The sequence below is a fragment of the Bombina bombina genome, chromosome 2, assembly GCF_027579735.1.
Source record: "Bombina bombina isolate aBomBom1 chromosome 2, aBomBom1.pri, whole genome shotgun sequence".
Classification (NCBI taxonomy): Eukaryota; Metazoa; Chordata; class Amphibia; order Anura; family Bombinatoridae; genus Bombina; species Bombina bombina.
The window spans coordinates 963,290,153-963,310,191 of record NC_069500.1 but is presented as its reverse complement, the minus strand read 5'-3'; the positions used below and the strand labels follow the sequence as shown (position 1 = coordinate 963,310,191).

General features: G+C 36.5%; 1 protein-coding gene across 1 annotated transcript in view; it reads left to right on the top strand.

Annotated features, from left to right (window-relative positions):
* STPG2 (sperm tail PG-rich repeat containing 2) overlaps nucleotides 1-20,039 on the top strand; it is an 829,206-nt gene that overhangs the window by 777,485 nt on the left and 31,682 nt on the right. The window lies entirely within an intron of this gene.

Here is a 20,039-nt window from a genome sequence, read left to right as displayed (position 1 = left end):
GTAACACATAACAGGGACTGAGAATATATGCCTAAAGTACAATGTGTGTGAAAAATAACACAAAAAAATGACTACCCAAAAGTTTGACAAAGACTAGTGGTTGAAATAGTGCATGGAAAGTGTTAAAATAACAGCATTTTAAATACCCTAGGGTGTCTACTTTTCAAAAATGTATGGTTTGATGGGGGTAATTTACATTGCCCGGCTTCAGAAATGTCCCAAATAGGACATGGGTGCATGATGACAGATGTAAAAATTCCAAGTTGAAAAACTGGAATGCGCCCCCTAAAAATAAGGCCTTTTAGCCCCCAGAGAACCCAACACACCTATACATGGGTGGTATCACTGTTCTCAGGAGATGTTGTTGAATACATATTGAGTTTTTTTTTTTGGCAGTAACACATAACAGGGACTGAGAATATATGCCTAAAGTACAATGTGTGTGAAAAATAACACAAAAAAATGACTACCTAAAAGTTTGACAAAGACTTGTGGTTGAATTAGTGCATGGAAAGTGTTAAAATACCAGCATTTGAAATACCCTAGGGTGTCTATTTTTCAAAAATATATGGTTTGATGGGGGTAATTTACATTGGCCGGCTTCAGAAATGTCCCAAATAGGACATGGGTGCATGATGACAGATGTGAAAATTCCAAGTTGAAAAACTGGAATACGCCCCCTAAAATTAAGGCCTTTTAGCCCCCAGAGAACCCGACACACCTATACATGGGTGGTATCACTGTACTCAGAATATGTTGTTGAACACATATTGAGGTGTTTTTGGTCAGTAACATATAACGGGAACTGAGAATCAATGCCTAAAGTACAATGCGTGTGAAAAATAACACACCAAAATGACTACCCAAAAGTTCGACAAAGACTGGTGGTTGAATTAGTGCATGCAAAGTGTTAAAATACCAGCATTTGAAATACCCTAGGGTGTCTACTTTTTAAAAATATATGGTTTGATGGGGGTAATTTGCATTGTCCGGCTTCAGAAATGTCCCAAATAGGACATGGGTGCATGATGACAGATGTGAAAATTCCAAGTTAAAAAACTGGAATGTGCCCCCTAAAAATAAGGCCTTTTAGCCCCCAGAGAACCCAACAGACCTATACATGGGTGGTATCACTGTACTCAAGAGATGCTGCTGAAGACATATTGGGGTGTTATTTGGCAGTAACCCTTAACGTTCTCAGTAAATGTATTCTTGAATTGCTATTTTGTCAAAAAATCACCACTTTTTTTTTTTTTTTTCAAACTTTGGCATAGATTGGTGGTAAAATAGTTGCATGGAAAGAGTCAAAATACCCCATGTTTAATACCTTAGGTTGTGTTCTTTTAAAAAATATATATATGTGAAGGGTTAATCAGGGATTCCTGACAGATATCAGTGTTCCAATGTAACTATCGCTAATTTTTTTTAAAAAAAATTGGAAATAGCAAAGTGCTACTTGTACTTATTGCCCTATAACTTGCAAAAAAAAAACAAAGAACATGTAAACATTGAGTATTTCTAAACTCAGGACAAAATTTAGAAACAATTTAGCATGGGAGTTTTTTGGTAGTTGTTGAAGTGTAGGAGATTTTGAGGGTCAAAGTTAGAAAAAGTGTGTTGTTTTCAATTTTTTCCTCATATTTTATAATTTTTTTTATAGTAAATTATAAGATATGATGAAAATAATGGTATCTTTAGAAATTACATTTAATGGCGAGAAAAACGGTATATAATATGTGTGGGTACAGTAAATGAATAAGAGGAAAATTACAGCTAAACACAAACACCGCAGAAATGTAAAAATAGCCTTGGTCCCAAACGGACAGAAAATGGAAAAGTGCTGCGGTCATTAAGGGGTTAATGTCCCTTGGACTTCAGATATGTCCAAAATACAGTGAGAGACCTCTACAGCTCATTTATGCCGTGTAACTAACCCTTCTGTTTTCATATGACAGTTCATATGACAAATTTCATGAATTCTGATTTTATTTATAAACCTGTGCAAAAGATCTCGGTCACCAACAAACAAGACAGAATGGCAAACGGTTAAATTCCAGTCATGATGATATGATTTCCATTAAAAATCCTGTTTAAAATGACAAAAGTAATGTAAATTTCAGTCACAGAAATGTGAGTATGAAATTAAAAGATATTTTTAAGAAAAGGATTACTGATCACCATTTCTAAATGTTGCAGTCCTAATTTATGTTATTGGCTATTGGTATCAGAATCACATATATGGTAATTAAATACATATACATATGTAAATATACAGACTATACAATAGCAATGGTTAGACACAAACATGTTAAAAATGCACATTTACACGTATTCCCTGCTGAGTTTTTCACAAGATGATAAAATATAATGCAAACGTGAAAATTGTATGTAAAAATAAAGCTGGTGCAGGGTTTTCTTCAGCAAATTTTTTACTGTTTTACAACTGTAGACTATCATCGGCCAAAGAAAATTAAATGGATAGTCTAGTCAAAATTAATTTTTTATGATTCAGATAGTGTACAATTTTTAGAAACTTTCTAATTTACTCCTTTTATCAATTTTTCTTCGTTTACTTGGTATCTTCATTTGAAAAAGCAGTAATCTAAGCTTACGAGCGCTTACTGATTGGTGTATAAATGTAGCCACCAATCAGCAAGTGCTACCCAGGTGCTGAACCAAAAATGGGCAGGCTCCTAAGTTTACATTCAAATAAATATTGCAAGACAATGAAGAAAAATGTATAATAGGAGTACATTAGAAATATGCTTAAAATTGCATGCTCTATCTGAATCATGATGTTTTCATTTTGACTAGACTATCCCTTTAAATTTAGAGGCATCTTATGTGGCATATGTGAGGTCCTCTTTTTCAATTTCAATGACTTTTGGTTATTTGGCCATTATTAGTCCTATGATCATCAACTGTGTTGTTGAGTAGAATGTTTCACATAAATTTGGTTAACAATGTATTATTAGTCACTAGCTTTGATAACCATAATTAAAATGTTTGGTGTTGTATTGCTAAATAACCAGGCAACAGAAATACGAAAACAAAAAATTGAAGTGCAAGCGTCTTAGAGCTTTTTACAAATAATGAAATATATGAATTATTAATCAACATCTGCAAAATTCTCTTCTTGTTAAGCTAAGTTGGAGCAATTAAAAAAAACAGAAAAATGCCTGCGCATAAATGTAAATTTAGTTTTACAAAAATAAGCTTTTCATGTAGGATTGAGGAAACTATTTGGTATCAGAGTAAATAATAGGCAGAAAACAAACGCAGTGTTAAGGTTTTTTTTTTGTAGAAAGTACTCAACTATTTGAAGGGCTTTCAAAATGTTCTTATTTTGTTTCTAAAAAATAATAATTACATCTAATTATCACCTTGTAAATTTTAATAAGCTACATTTTCGGTTCTGATCTTAGCTGATACTAGGTCAAAATATAAATGTATTACTAGGTTTTAATAGGTCACTGTGATAGAATAATTATATGACAATTATAAAACAAAGCTTTGCCTTGTTAATTTAATTATCTTATTAATTTGGTTCATTTTTTTTTTCCTCCTTGAATTTTTTTATTAATAGTAGAGTTTCTGCAAAAATGTAAGTAAGCAGCATAGTTTGTAAAAGAATAGACTATAACAAGAGCTATTTTGTGAGGTAGCCAAATACTTCACAATATATTTGAAGTTTGAAAATCTAGTGAGACTATAAAGCTTTACAATGCAAAACAGGGCAAAACAAATTGCATTGGTCTGTGGTAGGCAAAAATAAGCCTGAGGAATTTTCCTTTGGTTCTGAAATAAACTATTTTGCAAATCTATTTTTGATGATGCTAATAATCCAATACTCAAGATGGAAAATTGCCTAATAAAATGAAGACCTGGATCAGTACAAAATGTAGTTTGGTAACCTAAAGGATACATTTTATAAACAGATTAAGCATCTTCTTTTTTAGTAATGATTAAGTAGTATCCAAAATTCTGATAGCTAATTGAAATAAATAAATTGGCATATTTATTTATTCTTTTGCAAAAATATTTTTGTTTGAGAGACACCCAAACACAACAATGATGCACATACTAAATTTAAAACAAGAGGATAGCAAAAAGACATAAAGAGAGACTCCAAAATATGAGACACAATACTGACTTATAGAAGGATGTAGACATTCAGCAAGATAGCTTGGTCTGATGTAGAAGATAATGGGGGGTAGTTATCAAGCCGTCAACCTCAAATACGCTGGAATTCCGCAGCGTATTTGTGGCGAGGCTGATTCGCCTTAGTTATCAAAGGCTCGAGACCGGCAAAAGTAGAATTTTGTGACGTAAGCTTCGATCCGCCCGACTCAGTCCGACACAGATCGATTCTTACGTCACTCCAGATGTTCCGCACACAAGTGCGGCACAATCTCACTACTTTTGCTAGTTATCAAATGACTAGCAGGTACGCTCGGCACTTTTACGGCCCAGCGTACCTGGTTTTCAAACCGCCACCCCTGGAGGCGGCGGATCCGATAGGAATCAATGGGAGTCTGACCATAGCGAAAGTACAAGTTCGCTGCTGACAGATATCCCATTGATTTCTATGGGAGCTGTCTGCACCTAACACCCTAACATGTACCCCGAGTCTAAACACCACTAATCTGCCCCCCCTACACCGCCGCAACTAAATAAAGTTATTACCCCCTAAACCGCCGCTCCCGGAGCCCACCGCAACTATAATAAATGTATTAACCCCTAAACCGCCGCTCCCTGAACCCGCCGCAACCTATATTAAATGTATTAACCCCTATCCTGCCCCCCCTACACCGTCGCCACCTATAATAAATTTATTAACCCCTAATCTGCCCCTCTACACCGTCGCCACCTATAATAAATTTATTAACCCCTATCCTGCCCCCCACTACACCGCCGCCACTGTAATAAAATTATTAACCCCTAAACCTAAGTCTAACACTAACCCTAACGCCCCCCTAACTTAAATATTAATTAAATAAATCTAAATAATATTTTTATTATTAACTAAATTAATCCTATTTAAAACTAAATACTTACCTTTAAAATAAACCCTAATATAGCTACAATATAAATAATAATTATATTGTAGCTATCTTAGGATTTATTTTTATTTTACAGGCAACTTTCAATTTATTTTAACTAGGTACAATAGCTATTAAATAGTTATTAACTATTTAATAGTTTACCTCGCTAAAATAAACTGAAATTTACCTGTAAAATAAATCCTAACCTAAGTTACAATTACACCTAACACTACACTATACTTTAATAAATTATTGCTATTTAAAACTAAATACTTACCTGTAAAATAAACCCTAATATAGCTACAATATAAATAATAATTATATTGTAGCTATCTTAGGATTTATATTTATTTTACAGGTAACTTTGTATTTATTTTAGCTAGTTAGAATAGTTATTAAATAGTTATTAACTATTTAATAATTACCTAGCTAAAAGAAATACAAAATTACCTGTAAAATAAATCCTAACCTAAGTTACAATTAAACCTAATACTACACTATAATTAAATTAATTAAATAAACTACCTACAAATAACTACAATTAAATACAATTACATAAACTAACTAAAGTACAAAAAATAAAAAAAGCTAAGTTACAAAAAATAAAAAAATAAGTTACAAACATTTTAAAAATATTACAACAATTTTAAGCTACTTACACCTAATCTAAGCCCCTAATAAAATAACAAACCCCCCCAATATAAAAAAAATGCCCTACCCTATTCTAAATTAAATAAAGTTCAAAGCTTTTTTACCTTACCAGCCCTTAAAAGGGCCATTTGTGGGGGCATGCCCCAAAAAGTTCAGCTCTTTTGCCTCTAAAAGAAAAATACAACCCCCCCAACATTAAAACCCACCACCCACATACCCCTAATCTAACCCAAACCCCCCTTACAAAAACCTAACACTAATCCCCTGAAGATCATCCTACCTTGAGTCGTCTTCACTCAGCCGAGCAGCGATGGAACGGAAGTGGACATCCGGAGCGGAAGAAGTTAATCCTCCAAGCGGCGCTGAAGAAATCTTCCATCCGATGAAGTCATCATCCAGGCGGCACTGAAGAAGTCTTCGATCTGGGCGATGTCATCTTCCAAGAGGCGCTGAAGAGGTCTTCTATCCGGGCGATGTCATCTTCCAAGCCGGGTCTTGAATCTTCCTCCCGCCGACGCGGAACCTCCTTCTTCACCGACGGACTACGACGAATGAAGGCTCCTTTAAGGGACGTCATCCAAGATGGCGTCCCCTCAATTCCGATTGGCTGATAGGATTCTATCAGCCAATCAGAATTAAGGTAGGAAAAATCTGATTGGCTGATGGAATCAGCCAATCAGATTGAGCTCGCATTCTATTGGCTGATCGGAACAGCCAATAGAATGCGAGCTCAATCTGATTGGCTAATTCCATCAGCCAATCAGATTTTTCCTACCTTAATTCCGATTGGCTGATAGAATCCTATCAGCCAATTGGAATTGAGGGGACGCCATCTTGGATGACGTCCCTTAAAGGAGCCTTCATTCGTCGTATTTGTATTGTAGTTATTTGTAGGTAGTTTATTTAATTAATTTAATGATAGTGTAGTATTAGGTTTAATTGTAACTTAGGTTAGGATTTATTTTACAGGTAATTTTGTATTTCTTTTAGCTAGGTAGTTATTAAATAGTTAATAACTATTTAATAACTATTCTAACTAGCTAAAATAAATACAAAGTTACCTGTAAAATAAATATAAATCCTAAGATAGCTACAATATAATTATTATTTATATTGTAGCTATATTAGGGTTTATTTTACAGGTAAGTATTTAGTTTTAAATAGGAATAATTTATTAAAGTATAGTGTAGTGTTAGGTGTAATTATAAGTTAGGTTAGGATTTATTTTACAGGTAAATTTCAGTTTATTTTAGCTAGGTAAGCTATTAAATAGTTAATAACTATTTAATAGCTATTGTACCTAGTTAAAATAAATTGAAACTTACCTGTAAAATAAAAATAAATCCTAAGATAGCTACAATATAATTATTATTTATATTGTAGCTATATTAGGGTTTATTTTAAAGGTAAGTGTTTAGTTTTAAATAGGATTAATTTAGTTAATAATAGAAATATTATTTAGATTCATTTAATTAATATTTAAGTTAGGGGGGCGTTAGGGTTAGGGTTAGACTTAGGTTTAGGGGTTAATAATTTTATTACAGTGGCGGCGGTGTAGTGGGGGGCAGGATAGGGGTTAATAAATTTATTATAGGTGACGATGGTGTAGGGGGGGGCAGGATAGGGGTTAATAGGTTTAATATAGGTTGCGGCGGGTTCAGGGAGCGGCGGTTTAGGGGTTAAAATATTTATTTAGTTGCGGCGAGGTGCGGGATCAGCAGGATAGGGGTTAATAACTTTATTATAGAGGGCGACGGTGTAGGGGGGGCAGGATAGGGGTTGCTAGGTATACTGTAGGTGGCAGCGGTGTCCGGGAGCGGCGGTTTAGGGGTTAATACATTTATCAGAGTTGCGGCAGGGTCTAGGAGTGGCGGTTTAGGGGTTAATACATTTATAAGAGTTGCGGCAGGGTCTAGGAGCGGCGGTTTAGGGGTTAGTAACTTTATTGAGTTGCGGGAGGCTCCGGGGGCGCCGGTATAGGGATAGAACAGTGTAGTTTAGTGTGGGTGCTTAGTGACAGGCTAGCAATAAAGCTGGGAAAAAGCCGAAGGGCAGCGAGATCGGATGAGTGATAACTCTCACAGTCCGCTGCTCATTGCCCCGCGGCTTTTTGACAGCTTTTTTTGATAACTTAGGCGAACGTATTCAAGGTCCGCGGCGGCGAAGGTAGGCGAGCTTAGGCGGGCGTATTGGGCCGGCGAAGGCAGAAAAGTAGACGGCTTGATAACTACCCCCCACTGTCTTGATAAGAGATACTCCATACTGAATACATTACTGGCAAAATAACAAAGATCCAGTGGGAGACACTAACAGTGACAAACAGATAATGGTATTTAGACCACAAGCAGAAATTGACATCATTAAAATTTAGCTTTAGATAAACAGAAACATAAAAACTTATACTGAGACAGCTCTTCCCCAAACCACACAATGGTGTGCTTGAAAATTTTACTAACTAATCAGTACTCTACTCATGAAGAGTAACATAAAACACTGCATATATGAAACAAAATTTAAAAAAATATGTATTTTTCATAGATGTGTACTGACACTTTACTAAACTGGCCAAGGCTGACATGTGCCTTCTATGGATGTGTGTGGCATGATATCTTTGTTTAAATTGTGGTCTTGACTTCCGGTGGGCGGGCTGTCTGAGAGGGTGCAAAGTTAGATGCTCACTCCCACTACGCAACTATCTGCCAACAAGCTAAGCCCTAGGCCTAATTTCTTGAGCCGGGCATTGCAGGAGCCGTACTGCATGGAGGAGAAAAAGAGGTGGTGGTAAAGAAGAAAAGATCTACTCCACCCAAAGTCCACATAATTCGGAATGAATGCTTCAACCTAAGCCGGACAAAATACATTTTACAGATAAGTGCCTATTTGCTTTGGAGCTTGGTGCCGTTTTTTTTTTCTGTGCAGAGTTTAGCTATACAGTGGGGCAAAAAAGTATTTAGTCAGCCACCAATTGTGCAAGTTCTCCCACTTAAGAAGATGAGAGAGGCCTGTAATTTTCACCATAGGTATACCTCAACTATGAGAGACAAAATATGGAAACAAATCCAGACAATCACATTGTCTGATTTGGAAAGAATTTATTTGCAAATTATGGGGGGGAAAAAGTATTTGGTCACCTACAAACAAGCAAGATTTCTCGCTCTCACAGACCTGTATCTTCTTATTTAAGAGGCTCCTCTGTCCTCCACTCATTACCTGTATTAATGGCACCTGTTTGAACTTGTTATCAGTATAAAAGACACCTGTCCATAACCTCAAACAGTCACACTCCAAACTCCACTATGGTGAAGACCAAAGAGCTGTCGAAGGACACCAGAAACAAAATTGTAGACCTGCACCAGGCTGGGAAGACTGAATCTGCTATAGGCAAGCAGCTTGGTGTGAAGAAATCAACTGTGGGAGCAATAATTAGAAAATGGAAGACATACAAGACCACTGATAATCTCCCTCGATCTGGGGCTCCACGCAAGATCTCATCCTGTGGGGTCAAAATTATTACATGAACAGTGAACAAACATCCCAGAACCACATGGGGGGGACCTAGTGAATGACCTGCAGAGAGCTGGGACCAACGTAACAAAGGCTACCATCAGTAACACACTAGGCCGCCAGGGACTCAGATCCTGCAGTGCCAGAAATGTCCCCCTGCTTAAGCCAGTACATGTCCGGGCCCATCTGAAGTATGCTAGAGAGCATTTGGATGATCCAGAAGTGGATTGGGAGAATGTCATATGGTCAGATGAAACCAAAGTAGAACTGTTTGGTAGAAATACAACTTGTCGTATTTGGAGGAGAGAAAACACCATACCTACTGTGAATCATGGGGGTGGCAACATCATGCTTTGGAGCTGTTTCTCTGCAAAGGGAACAGGACGACTGATCCGTGTACATGAAAGAATGAATGGGGCCATGTATCGTGAGATTTTGAGTGCAAACCTCCTTCCATCAGCAAGGGCATTGAAGATGAAACGTGGCTGGGTCTTTCAGCATGACAATGATCCCAAACACACTGCCCTGGCAGCGAAGGAGTGGCTTTGTAAGAAGCATTTCAAGGTCCTGGAGTGGCCTAGCCATAGAAAACCTTTGGAGGGAGTTGAAAGTCCGTGTTGCCCAGCGACAGCCCCAAAACATCACTGCTCTAGAGGAGATCTGCATGCAGGAGTGGGCCAACATACCAGCAACAGTGTGTGACAACCTTGTGAAGACTTACAGAAAATGTTTGTCCTCTGTCATTGCCAACAAAGGATATATAACAAAGTATTGAGATGAACTTTTGATATTGACCAAATACTTATTTTCCACCACAATTTGCAAATAAATTCTTTCCAAATCAGAGAATGTGATTATCTGGATTTGTTTCCACATTTTGTCTCTCATAGTTGAGGTATACACATGATGAAAATTACAGGCCTCTCTCATCTTCTTAAGTGGGAGAACTTGCACAATTGGTGGCTGACTAAATACTTTTTTTCCCCACTGTATGTCTGGGGATAGTGGGTTGATGTTACAATTTACAGGTCCCTGAGAAACCCAGTGAAGAAGCTGACTCAAGTTAAGGCAATATGTCACTTCCTTGGGACTTAAATTTATAAAATGTGCTATAAAAACACAGTCTTATCCTTATAACCAAAGGAGAGGATTGTAGGATATATGTGAATGGGGTTTTACTTAGAGCTCAGTCACAAGTCTGGGAATTAGGGAGGCCTTGGTGTCTAAAGAATTGGCTCGTGCATAAGTGTATAAGTATTTTATACTCTGATCGGATGAGCACATTTATACGCCATAATAGCGATAATAGTCTGAATGCACCAAAGTGTGGGGGCAGTTTTTAGGATATATTATATATATAGAATATTTACCATTTTTAATATAGAGCCTGTAAGTCTGGGGTTTCGGATGCATGTGTAAATGCAAACTTCATATTAATCTGTGTTGGTCGATTATATGTTAAATCTGTGCACCTGCTAAACTTTTTTTTGACTTGCCTGTTGGAAAGTGGGGTGGCAGTTGGTAGGAGCAATCATTACTATATTGAATGTAGAGCTTGTAAGTCTGGGACTTTGGCTGTATGTCTAAATGCTAACTGCACAATAATCTGTGTTGATCGATTGAGAAGCTACATAACTCCCAGTGAAGATGCTTGCATTATAAGCTACCACGCTCACTTGCCTAGGTAATCCAGAGGTGTTTCAAATTATCGGAACTGCCACTACATGTTAATTTGATGCACTTGCTAAGCTTTTTTTGACATACCGGCTGGATGTGCTCTGGGTAGTTAAACAGCTAAAAAGTTCTAAGTCTGCTTTAGTTGACGGAGCAGGTGCTGAGAGAAAGGTGCCTGTGGCTCCTTAAAGTCTTGCGATAAAAACTTTAATGATCTATGCTGAAGTTTTGAGCATACTGACATTTTAGTCTTGTAACTAGGCTTATATATTAAGGCACTGCAAAGTTGAAAATTAAGGAAGAGTATAGAATTAAAAAGTGCAGAGGGGCAAATCTTGTATAAGCAAAATAAATGTACATATAGATCCGTTGATTGTTAACTGTCATTTGCATTTTTTGCAAAAAGTGTATAATAATTGAAAGCTGCACTCTCTCTCTCTCGCTATATATCGATAATAGTTGGTTAAAAGGAGGGGTGTGTTATAATTGTTGGCTGCCTAGTACACCATATTTATCATTATAGTCTGTTGGTCTAGACTGTCCACAGAATCAAAATGAGTTAGGGTTAAACTTTTTGAAGCTCATGCCCAGTTAATATCGAGATGGTGTAAACATAGGTGCCCTATAATTGGTGTCTTCACTTAAGAGTTCACCCAATCCACCACGTTCACATCTCAGACAATATAATACTGTAATACATTCATATAGGCTTTTTCACGCTTATAGTTTTTTCTTTGCCTATTTATACACTTCGCCCTTTATTTTTATTTATTTTTTCTTCTCTTTTCCACAAGACACTTTTTTTCTTTTTTACTGCACTTGCAATTTATCGCCTAACTATAGGACACAAGGTCATATTTATATGAAGAAAATTGTACACAATCTTAAAGGGACACTAAACCCAAAACTAATTGGGATAGATATATTGAGTCCCAACAGGATAGGGGCTCCTTTATAATTCAAATATCATACAGAGAAGATATGAAGTCCAAAGCTAAATTCATTACATTTAGCAATAAATCAGGTAGTTTTTTTTAGCTACGGCGGTCAAAGCTAATAAAAATGATAATATAATTAAGATGATAAGAATGGGGAATGAGAATCTTACCAAGCCTAAAGTTATAAGTGATGCTTTCCATAAGATATTCCAAATGTTCTATAGGGCCAATCCAATTGATGTTAAAAAAAAGTGATTTTAGGAATAATATAGGTAACCCTATTCTCTCAAGTTAAAAATTAGAAGCCACCAACGGACCTATATTAGAAGAAGAGATAGAGGCTGCAATACAAAAAAAAAAAACAATCTTAGTAAAGCACCAGGGCCAGATAAACTCCCTGCAGAATTTTATAAAATTAATTTGACTAGAGCAATAATGATTTTAAAATACAAGAAAGGAAAAGACTCTGAACAATTGGATGCATATACCAATTTCCCTTATAAATTTAGACGATAATATACTAGCCCCAATAATAGCTGATCGTTTGAAAAGAGTTCTAGTTGATATAATACATCCCAATCAAATAAGATTTATGAATAATAGATGTTCACTGGTCAATATTAGAAAAGCTTGACTATTTCTGGAATACAAAAGATAGTTTAGATGAGACAGATTCAGCAATGATCACAATAGATGCAGAAAAAGCTTTTGATGTGATACAGTGGGATCATCTATTTACCTCCCTAGAAAAATTTGGTTTGCAGGGAATTTTTCAAATTATATTAAAACAATGTATAATAATTCTATTTCAGTAATAGCAGTAAACGGTTTAGATTCTCCTGAAGTGGTGCTTGAGAGGGGGACAAGACAGGGATGCCCTCTTTCACCCTTACTTTTTAATGTCGCTATTGAGCCATTAGCTATCAAAATACGACAGGTGGTAGATTTTTTTACTATATGCAGATAATGTTCTAATCTTCATTCATCACACAAGTAAAAACATTCCTATACTAATGGAAATTATTCAAAATTTTAGCTCTTTTTCAAGATACAAAGTTAATACTAATAATTCAGTGCTTATATGGTTAAATAAATCCAGGGATTCAATTAAAGTAAGTCCATTTAAAGTAACAAATAAAATATTATATCTGGGTATATGGTTGAGCAGAAATCCAACAGACTGTTACAATGAAAATTTTAAACCTGTCCTACAAAAAATTCGGGAATATATAAGAATTTAGAAACATCTACCAATTTCATTAACGGGTAAAATTAATTTGGTTAAAATGATTTTTTTTTTTTAAAAATACTATATTTTCTTCAAAACCTACCATTTATAATAAGGAAGAAAGATATACAATTCTTTAACAAATGTTTAATTGAGTTGTTCTGGGGAACCAAGAGAAAGCAATACTCATTGAAGAAACTCTTCCAAGCTAAAGAATAAGGAGGATTTGCATTACCAGATCTAGGGAAATATAACTTATCATGTTTAGCTAAGATAGCAGCAGAATGGCTAACTGATGTTGAATATTATTCCCCTAGGAAACTGAAAGATGAATTTGTGAAACCATTCTCTTTTAAAGCCCCATTGCACACAGATAAGAAGGATATGCCAAATGAATTAAAAAAATATGAATTCTTTGCAGGGTATTATTAAGGCCTGGCAAAAATATTGCAAGACAATTGGGATGAATCATTTAGTATCCAAGTATATTACAATAACGGGTTATCCTCCATTTACTGAAGCTCTAAAGTCAGAAGTATTCCACAGATGGAAAAGGAAGGGCCTGATTATATTATTCAAATTTTTGTCAAGTTTGTAATTAAAACCTTTGAAGTTCTTAGGATTGAATTTGGTCTGCATAGAAATAATTTCCTTGCATATTTGCAGTTAAGGAGTCTAGCGACTAATTTACGACATTTAGGTAGGGATGATTGTAGCTGGGAACTGATCATAGATAACTTTAACAGATATAAAAAGGGGAATTATTCAATTAAAAATTGGTATCTAACTTTAATAAATTAAGAGGGCAAAGTTAATTTAAATCATATAGTACTTAAATGGCACATTAAGGGGGATATTTATCAAAGGTCTGGCGGACCTGATCCGACATTGCGGATCAGGTCCGCCAGACCTCGCTGAATGCGGATAGCAATACGCTCTTTGTACTCGGGTTGATCGGGTTGATTTTCGGCGATATCTGTCCGCCTGCTTAGAGCCTGCAGGTTTGTCAGAAACACGGCCCTCAAGCTCCATCCGGAGCTTGATAATGGGCCCCTAAAGGTCTAGCAGCAACCAGTATAGATAGAATTCAGTCAAGCAACGCAAGAGTGGAAAAAATAGTTAAATACTGCTATTTTAGAGAATTTCATCTAAACATATTGCATCAAACATATCTGACACCAGCAATTCTATCTAGATGGGACAAAAAGACTATTGACAAATGTATTAAGTGTTCAGGCTCGAGGGAAGATATCCATCATTATTTCTGGGATTGTCCATTTATCATTCAATTTTGGGGAAAAATAAAGTTGTTTTTTTACAATTATTAAAAAGGAAATTAAAATTGAGCAGGACTATGTATTTTTTACTTCCAAAAAATCTAAGATATAAAGAAGGGACTTTTATTGATACAAGTATTATAATAGCCATATATATGCTATTGAAACATTGGATTTCAAAGAAAAAAAAACCCTCATTAATAGAATTTAAAGGAAAGTTATATAATCATATGATTCTGGAACACTGTGCTATCGATTTTGCTCATAGTAAAGAGAGAAGTATTGAAACTCAGAAAAAAAAAATAATCTCTCTATTTCGTTCCACTGAGGATTTAATGAATGTAAGAATTAGATATAAATTTCCTTTTGTATACTGAGAGTAAAAGTAGCTCCCTTATTTTGGTACTCTTCTTTTATGCTTGTCTTTTATGCTTTTTCCTTTTTTTGTGAGAGTAAAATGACACAGCCATTTATTTTTTATTTTTTTGGCTTAAGTTGATGGTTGGATGGAGAGGAATCAGGCTTCCCTTTCTATCCCCCCCCCCCACCCTATTTTTTTTTTCCCTCTCCCGTTTTTCTTTTTCTTTATTTCATATACTATGAAAAGCTCCAAAAAGGAAGATAGTCTAAACCCAAAGAGACAGTATGGAATACAGTGCTTTTACAGAGATATTAATGAGTTTGTCATAATTATACAATATAAATGTTTTGAACTGTATTCTGCCTGAATAAGATACATTTTTTTTGCTTATTTATTGTTCTTTTGTGTATAACTTGTGTCTATCTTTGACTATGATTGACTAGAGAACATTGTTTGTGTTGTTTGGTGTTTCCTTTGTTGGTACCAAATAAAGATATTTTTTTTAAAAATTGTGGTCTTAAGTCAGGTACACTTATCTTTAGGCTCCACTGACTGACTGGTGTATATTATTCTAATTGGCTTCTGTACTAACCAATCAGGCATTAAGATATTGATGAATCAATACTTAAAGGGGCATTGTACACTAGATTTTTTCTAGTTATTTTAGCCCATCTGGGAGTGTTTTTGTTGCAATGTATAGTTTTAATTTTTTAATAACATTGTGCTAATTTTCAGACTCGTAACCAAGCCCCAAAGATCAGATGTAGATCCAGGTCAACTGATTCATGCTGCTATTGTTTGTGTAATCTGTATTTTAACCCCTTAATGACCGGACCATTTTTCAATTTTCTTACCCTTAATGACAATGGCTATTTTTACATTTCTGCAGTGTTTGTGTTTAGCTGTAATTTTCCTCTTACTCATTTACTGTACCCACACATATTATATACCGTTTTTCTCGCCATTAAATGGACTTTCTAAAGATACCATTATTTTCATCATGTCTTATAATTTACTACAAAAAAAATAATAAAATATGAGGAAAAAATGGAAAAAAACACACTTTTTCTAACTTTGACCCCCAAAATCTGTTACACATCTACAATCACCAAAAAACACCCATGCTAAATAGTTTCTAAATTTTGTCCTGAGTTTAGAAATACCCAATGTTTACATGTTCTTAGCTTTTTTTGCAAGTTATAGGGCCATAAATACAAGTAGCACTTCGCTATTTCCAAACCACTTTTTTTCAAAATTAGCGCTAGTTACATTGGAACCCTGATATCTGTCAGGAATACCTGAATATCCCTTGACATATATATATATTTTGTTAGAAGACAACCCAAAGTATTGATCTAGGCACATTTTGGTATATTTTATTCCACCATTTCACCGCCCAATGCGAGCAAATAAAAAAAAAACTTTACATTTTTCACAATTTTAGGTTTCTCACTGAAATTATTTACAAACAGCTTGTGCTATTATGGCACAAATTGTTGTAAAAGCTTCTTTTGGATCCCCTTTGTTCAGAAATAGCAGACTTATATGGCTTTGGCATTGCTTTTTTGTAATTAGAAGGCCGCTAAATGCTGCTGCGCACCACACGTAAATTATGCCCAGCAGTGAAGGGGTTAATTAGGTAGGTTGTAGGGAGCTTGCAGGGTTAATTTTAGCTTTAGGGTAGAGATCAGCCTCCCACCTGACACATCCCACCCCCTGATCTCTCCCAAACAGCTCTCTTCCCTCCCCCACCCCACAAATGTCCCCGCCATCTTAAGTACTGGCAGAAAGTCTGCCAGTACTAAATAAAAGGAGTTTTTTTTATTTTTTTATTAATAAAATAAAATATTTTAGCTGTGATGGACTCCTGCCTTAGCCCCAACCTCCATGATCCCCCCCCCAGCTCTCTAACCCTCTCCCCTATCTAATTGCGGCCATCTTGGGTACTGGCAGCTGTCTGCCAGTACCCAATTTGCACAAAAACAAAAGTATTTTTTGCTCTTTTTCTTTTTTGGGGGGTTTTCTGTAGTGTAGCAGCCCCCCACAATACCCCTCCCCCCCCTCCCCCTCCCAGATCCTTTTATATGATTTTAAAAAAAAATCTTTTTCCCCCCCCTCTTCCCTCATTGGTGTCAGTGACCAGCTAATGCGCGCGCACGCGCGCCCCCGCACGCTCCCGGCACCCGGCGTGCACATTGCACTTCTAGGAACCGGATGCCGGGTAGCGATGGGCCGCCCACTCACCTCCCTGTTGCGCTCCCACCCACCAACGAACTACCGGTGCAGAGAGGGCCACAGAGTGGCCCTCTCTGCATCGGAGTCTTCTAAAAAGGTATTGCAGGATGCCTCCATATGGAGGCATCACTGCAATACCCTGAGAGCTGCTGGAAGCGATTGCGATCGCTTCCAGCACTCTCCTAGACAACTGACGTACCAGGTACGTCCATTGTCATTAACTACTTGTTAATGCATGACGTACCTGGTACGTCAGTTGTCATTAAGGGGTTAATATACAGGGAAGGGGAGGGGGAGAGTTTGCTCTTTCTGCTTTCCCACCCCCTTTCACTAGGTGTCCCAGCCTAACCTCATCGTCATTGCTAAACTGGGAGCTTTTAAATAACTTTTTAAAAAGGTTTATACTGGATTTTTAGATTAGTATCTGTGCATATTCGTCTTTATAGTAGTGTCTATTACATGCACTTATATGAAAATTGGTGTACACTGTCCCTTTAACGTTACTGAGTTTCTCCTATTGAAGGTCTCTGTTCTTCAGACACTGTCCGTTGGTGTGGTGCTGAAAATTGCCAAAGTTCTTTGTTGATTTTATATCCTTTTAAAAGTCTTCTAATTCATATCAAAGCATTGTTGGTGTGGATGCATGCTTCATGAATTCTTTGTCATTAATGAGGGCTTCAATGAATTCCCTGCAACAATGTTAGAAATCAAAACAACAAATGAAGGCCCTGCACAATGCTGTAAATTGGTAAGCCCACTGGGATTGGTATCAATCAACCAGATTGTACTCAATCGGGTTGAATTGCGGCAATGTCTGTCCGTCTGCTCAGAGCAGGCGGACAGGTTATGGAGCAGCAGTCTTTAGACCGCTGCTTCATAACTGGTGTTTCTGGCGAGTCTGAAGGCTCACCAGAAACACGAGCCCTCAAGCTCCATCCGGAGCTTGATAAATGGGCCCCTATGTATCACGCAAACACATTATGACAGCAAACTAAAAGACAATCCATGCACTCCTAAAAGAAGTAGTATCCTCAGGCAAAATCAAATACACCTCAATATTCAAAATTCCATACATACAGCACCCTTCCACACACATTCCCTGAAAATAAAAACATTCTCTAAGAAATCATTTAAAAACAACTATCCACTACGCAAAACAAAACATTAACAGCCCTCACAAACTTTTAACAAACACAATTAACTTGAAAACAAGCATATATACTTACACTCACTGAAACACAGCACTGAAAAATACCACATTCTAACAAAACACTACAAATAATTCAAATCCTATAACAACCTTTCATGCCCTGGTTTTGTAAATTTTACCCTGCACAATAAAATGAAAACATGCTAATCATGCAATCACTTTAGAAGATCAATTAACTCTAGTTGCAAATTTACAAATAAAGGGCATGATCTGATATACAGAGCAGGTTTCGGTGCAAGCGAGGGAACCCGCGCCCCCCGTAATTTCACCGCCACCAGTTCCTAAAGTGCCGTAAGTCGGATAAACTAGCGATGTCCAGAAATAAGCGTAACTACAAATATCTTGAGTCGCTAGTGACTTCCAGCACTTTAGAAACTGCCGGCGCCTAAGAAAAGTAACAAAAATTTTAAATCTCCCGTAACTGTCTAACACGCCTCCCAAAAATAAGCCCGACACATATATCCCTATATCCGCAATCCCCCCTCTCACTCCTAATAATAAATGTATTAACCCCTAGACCGACAACCCCCCACAACGCAATAAGCCCAATTATTAACCCCTAAACCGCCATAGCCCACACCGCAAGTAATAACTAAATTATTAACCGCTAAACCGCCATAGCCCACATAGCCTATTAAATCTATTAACCCCTAATCTGCCGCCGCCAATGTCGCCATCACTATAATAAAGTTATTAACCCCTAAACCTAAGTATAACCCTAACACCCCCCTAACTTAATTATTATTTCAATAAATCTAAATAATATTACTATTATTAACTAAAGTATTCATATTTAAAACTAAATACTTACCATGCAGTGGAGAGAACTTTTGGAACGTTGTGTGTATTCCTTTTACTCTACATGAGCTATCATAATATCTGGACAAATGTAAGAAATCTTCCAGACAACCTTTTTTCCATATGCTTATGTTGAACTGAGGAACTATATATCGGATACTTCTCTACTCAGTGGCGGATCCAGAGCCTGGTCTCGGGAGGGGCACTTCCAGATTTTTTTGTGGCGGCGGACAGAAAATAATGAGTGCTTATAGAACAGACTATTTTATTTTAATACACATACTACCATCAAAAATATATTACAAAACTGTAATCAGAAAGATGATAGTTGATGTTTTAAATAAATATAAACTATTATTTGCATTTTAGAACATAAATTAAAAAAAAGATTAAAAAACTCAGGCAGAGAAAATTGTAATTTAGAGGGGGTTATAGTAATTTTGTATTTAAAAAAATAAATAAAAATGTTTGGATTCTGGAATTCCAGATTTTGGGACTTGTACATTTTATACACACACCTGTCAAAGGTGCATAAAAGCACCTATTATTATTTTACTAGAATATAATGACCTACACAATAGCTGAATGAATTACACTGTTAATTATATTATCATAATATTGTGCTTCATAAAACTTCCCTAGCTGTCACATACTGCTGCAGCTTTTTCTAGATGTATTAACCCTTGACTGCCACAGATGACTGCAGCATCTTCTAGATCTAATAACCCCATGGGTAAAAATAATAAGTGGCTGCAATTAATATAAATTCTTATACAATAAAATAGGCGACCACCATATGGACTTAGGGCTCCTTATAGTCCTTTATCTTAGGACAACACAACTACCACAATGAAGTTATTTTATGACACCTATAGAACTGCTGGACATACACGCAAGTTACATTTGCAATTATTAATTAGCACTGTTATAGTTAACTAATGGTTGGCAAAAAAAATCGTTGTTTGGCACTCAATGAGTTAATGCGACAGTCCTCAAACAAAACAAAGCAGCTCACCAGCTCCAATTCGGACCCCTCCACTACTCTCGCTTCCGCTTGGCCTCCCCCTGTGCTTAAAATGACAATGAGGCCGCTGACAACGATCCCCAAATGGGCACTC